Source organism: Quercus robur, chromosome 6, assembly GCF_932294415.1.
Source record: "Quercus robur chromosome 6, dhQueRobu3.1, whole genome shotgun sequence".
Lineage (NCBI taxonomy): Eukaryota > Viridiplantae > Streptophyta > Magnoliopsida > Fagales > Fagaceae > Quercus > Quercus robur.
Window position 1 is genome coordinate 40,479,526 of NC_065539.1, and position 9,257 is coordinate 40,488,782.

At 33.7% G+C, this 9,257-nt stretch overlaps 1 protein-coding gene across 3 annotated transcripts in view; it reads right to left on the reverse strand.

The window, feature by feature from the left end:
* LOC126688744 (protein SIEVE ELEMENT OCCLUSION B-like) overlaps nucleotides 1–9,257 on the reverse strand; it is a 100,595-nt gene that overhangs the window by 55,565 nt on the left and 35,773 nt on the right. The window lies entirely within an intron of this gene.

Here is a 9,257-nt window from a genome sequence, read left to right on the forward strand (position 1 = left end):
ATCTTTATGGATGTGGCAAAGGGGGTCAGGGACTCATTCTAGACTTCCCATGTCAAGGGAGTCCTCACTGTCGTCAGAGAGAGACCTTGATGCCTCGCTGTGGTGGTCATGATGCGATACAGTGCTTCCACATCGCCGAGCCTGGCCCAGTGCGTGCTGGACACAACGAATGGTAGGCTGCGGTTTGAGAACATGACTATGTAAAGGTTGGGTTCGTCTTCCCACATAGCGGGATTTATTTCTCCGTGATCCAAGAAGCGAAAAATGGCTGCGGGCAGTATGTCCGAGGAGTCTGCACTGGATGAGCTCCCCGGATTGTTCCGCTGCCTGACCTGTGAAGCTTGTGTCCGCCTTGTTTGGGTGTGATAAGGGTGGCTAGACCTCATGATTCGGATGTGGGATCGGTGGCTACAGTGTGTGGTGGAGTGGGGAGGTGGGTCGAGCCTCAGAGGCGGGCTCGGAGTTTGAGTTGCTTGGTTCCAGCTCATGGCTGTCCGCGGGTGAACCGGTATACGGACATAGCTCACTATTCCTTCGAGGGTTTGTTCTAGGGACAAATCGCTCCAAAGCTTTTCCAGGTTCTCCATCTCCTGCTCATAGACTTGGAGAGGAGGAGAATGGTTATTCATGAGAGGTGTGTTTGAGAGTGGTGGGGTGTCTTGGCTTGTTGGTGTGAGTCGAAGGTCGGGATCCGTCGATGTCGGTGAAGTTGAGGCTTGGTTCGATGAGGGAGCCATCTGTGTGATTTTTGTCATGCAAGGTAGGGTCGGTTAGAGGGATTGGAGTTATATCTTGCCCATGTTGCATGGTGCAAGCTTGATGAGATGTGGGAGCTGCATTACAGCTGGCCATGCATGGAGTGTGGCTGTCTTTCACAGCCACCTCATTCAGATTGCATGGAGGACGTGAGCATCCTGCCACTCCTTGCTCCTGCATGTAAAGCTTCTCCATCTCACGTGTCTTCAAGTACTTCTCGTTTTGACCCTTGGATGCCACCTCTCCGCGGTTAAAAACATGTGGCTGTCTCGCATGGCTTGAGTCAAGTCTTTTCACCGACTCATTTAATTGGGTGCGTTGCCCCTGCGTTTGATCCGTTGCTGCATGTCCACGTGGATGGGTAATTGGGTAAGTTTCGGCCAGGTTTGTGTTGCTGCGTTGCATGAGCTCGTTTGGCCGGTCACGTGTTCTGGAACGATGGGTCTGAACCGTTTTCCAGGTGGTTGACGCGTGTGTTGGTTCATGGAGCGAAGCAGTTGGGTTGTGTTTGTCTATCTCGTGAGGCAGCAAGGTAGTTTGAGCAGGTGAGTGTTCTGTGCAATGCATTTCTCTGTGTCCTATCCGACCACATTTGTAGCAAAGCATGGGGAAGTTCTCATAGACAATGTCCTGCCAAAACGAACCTATCTTCACACGTTTGGGTAGCGGGTTGGCGGTATTTATTTGGACACACACTAGCGAATCTTCCTCGAATGGCTGCGCTAGTGATGGCATCTATTTTCAACAGTTTTCCTAGTTTTTTCCCCCACGTGCTTAAGGAATTCTGGATGGTAATATTCAATGGAGAGTTGTTCTAGACGGATCCAAACTGCCGTTGTTGTTATTTTGGCAGTTTGCGGATGAAAATCCGCTTCCCAAGCCTGCACATGCAAATAATTTTCTCCCACAAACCATGGTCCATCTATGAGAGCAAATAATATCAAAGCGCATAATGAAAAATCCATAACCAAGGTCAATTAAATGCGTCATACCTGTGGGGCGCCAAATACCGGCTAACCTAGTTTGGAGTGCCCTATATCCTATTGGCCGTCCCATAAGCTTGATGATGACGCTCGTTTTCCACAGGTCCGCTAGCTGGTTATTCAATTCTGGTGTGAGTTGGATTTCCCAGGTTTCATCAGTGCGTTCCTCTTCAGCTCCAAGTTGGATGTCTTCATTCTGTGTCTGCTGCTCCACGGTCTCTTCCTGGTTGGGTTGCTCTTCATAGTCTTCTTTGCCCATGCCATGACGTGCTTCTAGCATATTTGCATCTTGGATCACCTCTGCGTATGTCTTTTTGCGTGAGTTATCCCGTAGAGAAATGTTTTCAGGATCATCAGGGTCATGGTGGATAGCTGGGGAAGTTGAGTTTTCTCTGGAGGTCATGGTGTTCTTATTGTTGACAGATCCCATACATGTATGTTAAGCCTAATGCTTCGGGAGTTTTCTACCCTACCTATGCTGTACTTAAACTTCTTTTGTTATTAATTTCCACACAAAAAAAAAAAAAAAATCTTTTGCTATTAAAGTAGTGTCTTAATTTGCAACCCCAAAAAAAATGCCAGTAAAAATGTTGCCTAGAAATCATAGGATAAAAAAAAAAGACTGAAACTATAGCTGTTACAAATTTTATTACTATGAAACTTATAATTAAATTAATATGTCAACTTTAAACATAAAACATAATATATATAATTTAGAAATTTATATATTATATTATTTATATTGCACTAATTACATTCATTATCACTCAATTTATAAGCACTTATAATAAAATTGATAATAATTTTAGCAATTTTCTTTAAAAATTATTATCAAGAAAAATGTGGCTTACAGACATTGCCCCACAATACGGGCCTTAACAAGAAAGTCAAGAATTTAAGTTTGGGAGATTATGACTCCCCAAAGATTTGATTTGATTAGATATTAATTGACTTTTTGTTATGTGGATGGGTGTTGAGACTCACATCGAGTATATTAGGTTGATTTAGACTTTATCAACAATTGTTCATATAATTTAATCAGTACTTTATAAAAGTAGAATTAGGGGTACATTTAGATGAAAGTCATATTACATTACCGGCATGTTTCCATTATAGAAAGGCCCAAATTTTATGATAATAATTTTTTTTTAAATGATTTTGCGCTATTTGCCTCATGAATGAAACTATAGATAATACAAATTTTACCACATAAAAATTATAAAATAGTGTATCACCAACCACCCAAAAAAAAAAGTAATTAAAAAATCTATTAATTAATTACGTTGTTGAAGTTTACCAATCATATTCTAATTCACAAAAAATTTTTAACAAATATCCATCAACGTAGTATGATGGAGGGACCAAAAGAGTTTAGTTTTGAACATTGGGGACTAGAATTGATTACTTTAATCTTTAAATACTAAATCTGCTTATAGGTTAAAGTTCATGGACCAACAATAATGAAAAATATCTTTCATTCTATTGAGCTTGTTGAGTATGATTTTTTTTTTTTTTTTCATTATTATCTTGCATTTTTCTATTGTTCCGAATACTAAAAATACTAAAAGCATGATATGAAAAAGTTTATTCTTCATGTCTCATTTTTTGGGGTTGCAAATGAGCGAAGTCAAATAATGTATATTACAAGTTCATGATTGTTTATTTAAATTTATTTCAAACATGAGCGAAACTTGAACTTGTTACTAAATTAGATTGTATGTACAAATTTGGCATATTTTCTTGTCGAACAAGCTTTGGCTTGTTCATGAGGTATTTGATTAATTTATTACTATTTTTATATATAATACACAATAATCACTACGACTAAATATTTTTACTCATTCACAAATCTATGATAATAATTTATATTTGAATTAAAATTGAAATTGTATCATTTTAGTTAATTAGAAAAAATGATTTTTTTTGAACTTATAAAAATTAGATTCACAAATTAAACCTTGTATAGTTGAAAATTATGTATAATTGCACTAAAAATAGGCTATTTATATTGTCGATAAATTATTAAATAATTGATATTTTATGAATTTATTTACAAATTTACATAATCTAATCTCAAATGTTCATAAATATAAACTTAACTAATTTATTAAATAAATTAACATTAACAAATATTCTTCATTAGAAATGTTAGAACTATAAATTATTTTACAACATTTTTTACAAACTGTTGATGTGGTGAATAGTTATTGGTAAGTGGTGTTAGTGATAGGTCAAGATGACCACAATAATAGTTTGCAAAAATGTTGTAAAATAATTTGTAACTATAGCATTAATTTTTTTCATTATTATGAGATCCTGGAATTTTGTCATTTTCACTATGTTTAGAGGGGAAAGAAGACAAAATAAGGGAGGAGATGTAATTTCCTCTATTAGGTTGCTAATTAGAGAGAAAAGAAATGCATAGAAACAATTTCCTTTGACCTGATTTTTGGCAATCAGTCCAAAATGAGTGGAAATTGAAGAGAAACGATTTTTTTTTTTCCTTTTCTCTTCCCTTCTTTTGCTTTACGCTACGTTTGGTTGAAGTTGAGGGAAGGGAAGAGAAAGGAAAAGAAGAAAAGATGGGAAAGAGAAAAGAAAATATTTTCCTTTGAGGTGTTTGGATATTGGATGGAAAGGAAGTAAGAAATGATGAAGATTTTTGTTTGGTTTACAAAAAGAGGGGATAGGAAAATGTGTATTTTTATATTCATGTCCCTTGAAAAATTAAATAGTAACATAACTTAAGAGGGGCATTTTAGAAATTTTAAGATATAAAAAGAAAAAATTATGCCATATCTTTCTCCCTTTCCTCCTCTTTCCACCCAATTTGGGATGATAGAAAAATGTTGGATTCCACTGAACAGATTTTACTCCAAATCAGCCCCTCTCCTCTTCCCTCTTCCAACCAAACCAAGGAAAGAGCTACTTTCCCCCTTTCTTCTTTTCTTTTCCCTCTTAATCCTTCCAATCCAAACATAGCCTTACTCATTGTTTTTCTCTTTCTCTTCCCTCACTTGCAACCAAACAAAGCGCTTATCTAATCAATGCTATCCATATTGCATGGTACATTAAGTTACTTAACGCTATGAACATATAAAATAAGACAATTTGTACCACAATTCGTCAATATGACAAGTTGTAAGTGATAGATATACATCTCTACATAAATCTACCATCGCACGTTTACGACTCACAATTCTTTAAGTGGACAAATTATAGTACAAATTGTGTTATTTTATGTATCTCTAGTATTATTAGGCTAAAAAAATATTTGATGGGGTGTGATAGCTTTAGCAATGAATTAAACTATGTGATGATCATTAAAAAAATGATTTTACTAATGTGTGTCAATTTTGGAAAAATTTTATCGAAAATTGAAAAAATTTTAATAATTTTTTCAATTCCTAATAAAATTTTTTAAAAAATAAATTTATTAATATATATCTTAAGAGCACATATTAACCGGACCCTTAAAAAAAAAAACTTTAAGTTATTAAGCAACGTTTTGTCATGTTTTGCTTTTACAACTTATCCAGTAATTTCCTTTTAGATACAATCATACAGAAGAGATAACACATAATAAATGATGTTTCAGATCAGGTGTAACTGGGCGAGTAATGACCTAAAAGGTAAAAGCTCGCGTACCCATGTAGCACGTGATTCTTGGGATTCCTTTTCTTTCTTCTTTTTTTCTTTTTTTTTTAATGTAAATTACGATAAAGTAAAATAAAAAAACCAGAACCCATTTTTTATGGCAGTTTGACTGTACTGAATTACCCATCTTTCATGTTGCACGTTTTTATATTTTTATCGACACACGTGACACAACACAAATATTTTATATAGCAGTTTGACAATGTTGTCTGTCACCAACTACTGAGCTGAGCAGAGCAGTGTTGTAATTAATAATGATAGATATTTGTGCATGTGGCACGCTCTTTGTAAAAATAGTCTGAACCCGTACACTAATATCATTACATCCTATCTTCACTTTACCTTTCCCCTTTTTTTTTTTTTTTTTTTTTTAACAAATACTTTTGATATATATTAATAATTCATTTTAAAAAATATTTTATATAAAAAAATTATTGTTTTAACAGTTTTTAATTATTTATAATTTTTTTATTTCAAAATAAATGATTAATGTGCCTTAAGGATACATTAACCAGGCCTCTTATTTTTTTTTATTTTTTTTAATGTTTTTTGCCTTCTCTTTTTCTTCCAACCGCTATTCATAATGGGTAAATGTCATTCCTGGCTAAAAAGAGAAGAATAATTTGATGGGAAAAGTTTTGGATAAACACCGGTTTAGAATTTTTTTAATAATTTTTTAATATTTTTATTTTTTAGCAATTTTACCATCTGTTTGGTAGTAATTATTTTCAATAACTTATTTATAATATTAATCAAAAATATAATCTTTAATAATTTTTATGTTAACTATATGACAGAAAACTAAAAATTTTGAAATTTGGATTTTGAAAAAAAAAAATTTTAAATGAGATTATTTATAACAAAAAAAATTGAAACAAACAAATTTTTTTTTTTTAACAAATAAAGAAAAGCTAAATGCACTCTTAATCTCTATTAATTACGTTAATACTTTTAATATTCACCGAATGATTGGAACCACAGTTTCTTTTAATAATAGAAAATTTTATTGATATCAACTTATAATTACAACAAAGGAAACTAATTAGGATCCTCAAAAAAAAAAAAAAAAAAAATTCATGATGTCGCGAAAGTTAAAAGAAAACAAATGCGTTACTTTCTAAGTGGAAAAAGAACTAAACACGTTTGCTTCTAAATGAAAAGTTCGAATTCATAGGAGGTCTATTGAATCCACAAAGTAATAAGGTTTTGGAATCCACTATAGAGAAACAATATATAGAGTTTGAAATTTTATTAATCTAAAAACTGAATTGTCATGAAGGGTATAATGCATTTAAATAGTAAGAAAGAAAATTTGAGATAATTGTAGAAATTGAAATTACTGCCTCTAAGAGACATCGCAAAAAAGAAAAAAAAAAAGACCTTATTCAAACTTTTAAATTAAAAGTTATTAAGGAAAACAAATATTACCAAAATGGAAAAATCACTATTTTTAGGACCTTAACGAAAGAATTCGCCAAAATTAGAGCGACCATAGAGGCAAAACCTCAAGTCTTGATCAGAATGCCGTTTCTCTTCAACTTTCCAATTTTCTAGCAATTCCAACATCATCGCCCTGATGACTTCTACTGACACCCCCTTAATCTTGCATTTTGATTTGTGACGCCTTCATTACTCCAAGAAGGCCTATGTTGTCTATTCCACATCACTTCAAGGAAGGCAAAATGCCCAAATATGAAATAAAAAATGTCCCAAAATCTATACTTAAGAGCCCAGCTTGCAAGAGCTTTTTTTTTTTTTGGGGGGGGGGGGGGGTTTGTTAGCTTTCTTTATGGGATTTCTGATTTTCTACAACTTTATGTTGAATGAACTCAATACATAGCTTAGAGAATGACCGGATCCACATGATTTTTTTTTTTTTTAACATAATCAATTATTTATCACTTTAGAGAGCTGTGTTTCAGAATTAATAAGACAAATAAAGTGCCTTTCAAATTTCTGTAAAACTCAATTCTATCCTTAAGCATAAAAATTAAGATGCCTTTCAACATAGTTAATCCTCACTTTTCTATTCATCCTTTGAGTAGAGTCCATATTTTTAGGTTGGAAAATTGTGATCAAATATAATCATTTTATAATGTTTTTGACGAGTTTTGAGCATGTTAAAGGTGTATTTTATAATCTCAGATAAACACCCAAATTCAAATCAAGAAAAATTCATGTAATGCAAGAAAAATGAAGTTTATGGAACTTCAACTGTAGGCTCAATTCCTCTCAACTGATCGAGATTCACGAATTAGCAAAAATCTAAAATGCAAAAAAGCTCGTAACTTGCTCGTTTTAAGCCCAATTTGTGATTTGTTTGTTGCACTATTTAATTAAAGGGCATCATAAGCCGTCCCTACAGAGACTTTTCAGATAGAGAAATCACTATTTGTGCAGCTAGGTTTTGTATAACCAAATTTCACTCAATCTCACTATACTAGAGACATTCAAAGTAGATATAAGCCTCCATCTATTCAACCCATGAGAGTTCAATATCATATAGAGAAAAATGAACATAGTATTGCTATTACCATAGTGTAGATCTGTATGAAAACATAAAGCAATCCAATCTACAACATTTGTTGATCTAAACCTTCAAGTGGATTTCTTGGAGTCACAAATAGGGAAGTTTATGTGTAGTCAGTTAACCATAGTTGCCAAATAATCTTTAAGCGAAAATCTCGGAGTCATAAACATGGTAGTTTATGTGCAACAGTCCATAATAGAAAGTATTGTAGATTTGGAGTTATGTGCGATCACGACCAGTATGTGCTACATGATAACAATAGATTTAGGGTTAAGATTATTGTACAAATTTTGATTTTATTAATGGATATGTTGCTACTATTTAGGATAAATCATCTCCAAGTTTTTTTACTGTGAAACCACAAGTTCATCGGTTTTCGTGGATCACCATATTGTTGTCTTCTGTTATTTCTGTTGAATTTATTATTTTAATGCTTTATTCGTGATATATTTAATTTGATATACTACACCTAGCCCCCTATTTTTTGCCACCTCCTCGGATTATTTTGTCTTTTTATCGATTTCTGGTTTGATCTTTGTGCAGCTGTTTGGAGGCCTTTCCGAGTTTCGTTTCTTCAAACTATATATGCTTGGAAAGCTCTGGATGTGTAGTTCCAATAGTCCTTTCCTTTCCAAATTTGGAGCTACGGTCATCGAGATATGGCATTTGGAAGCAAATGACGCAATGCTGAAAAATCCTATAACGTTTTTCTTTGAAAAATTTGTATCTTCCAATCCAAGGCAAATATCATCAAGACTTTTTTATAAGAGGTATTCAACACCTCATTCTTCAAGTTAGTTCAACTGGATCACTCTAGTTCTTGCCCAATCAGTACAGTTTATAGCGCAAAGTTGGGCAAAAAACAACATATTTTTCCTTTAAAAAAAAAGTGAAGATTTAATTAGAGTTTTTGATATTTTGATGATATCTTACCCGTTTTACCTCCAATTTTGGCCCGTAAACTATCATTTTAAAGGGAAAAATACATTCTATGAGATGGTCCAAGATTCAACTTGATCCGATAGTTGGATCATAAAGTCAACTTTTTGGCCATACCTAGTTAGGGTTTTGGTCTCAATTGCTATAAAAAGGGTTTTAAATATTGTGACCCTTTGATCTACTATCCAATCATTGACATTTATTTTGACACATGAATCGGAGCCGGACAAAATACAATATTGACACTGATTACTACTACTATTGAAAGGTATCCACCATATACCAAATGCCATTGATTGATTATCACTCTCCAGGGCTTCGGAGTGAAAGTTATTGCTTCTCTCTGCCCTCTCTCACTCTACGATTGTTATTATCGTAATTTGTTTGGTTCT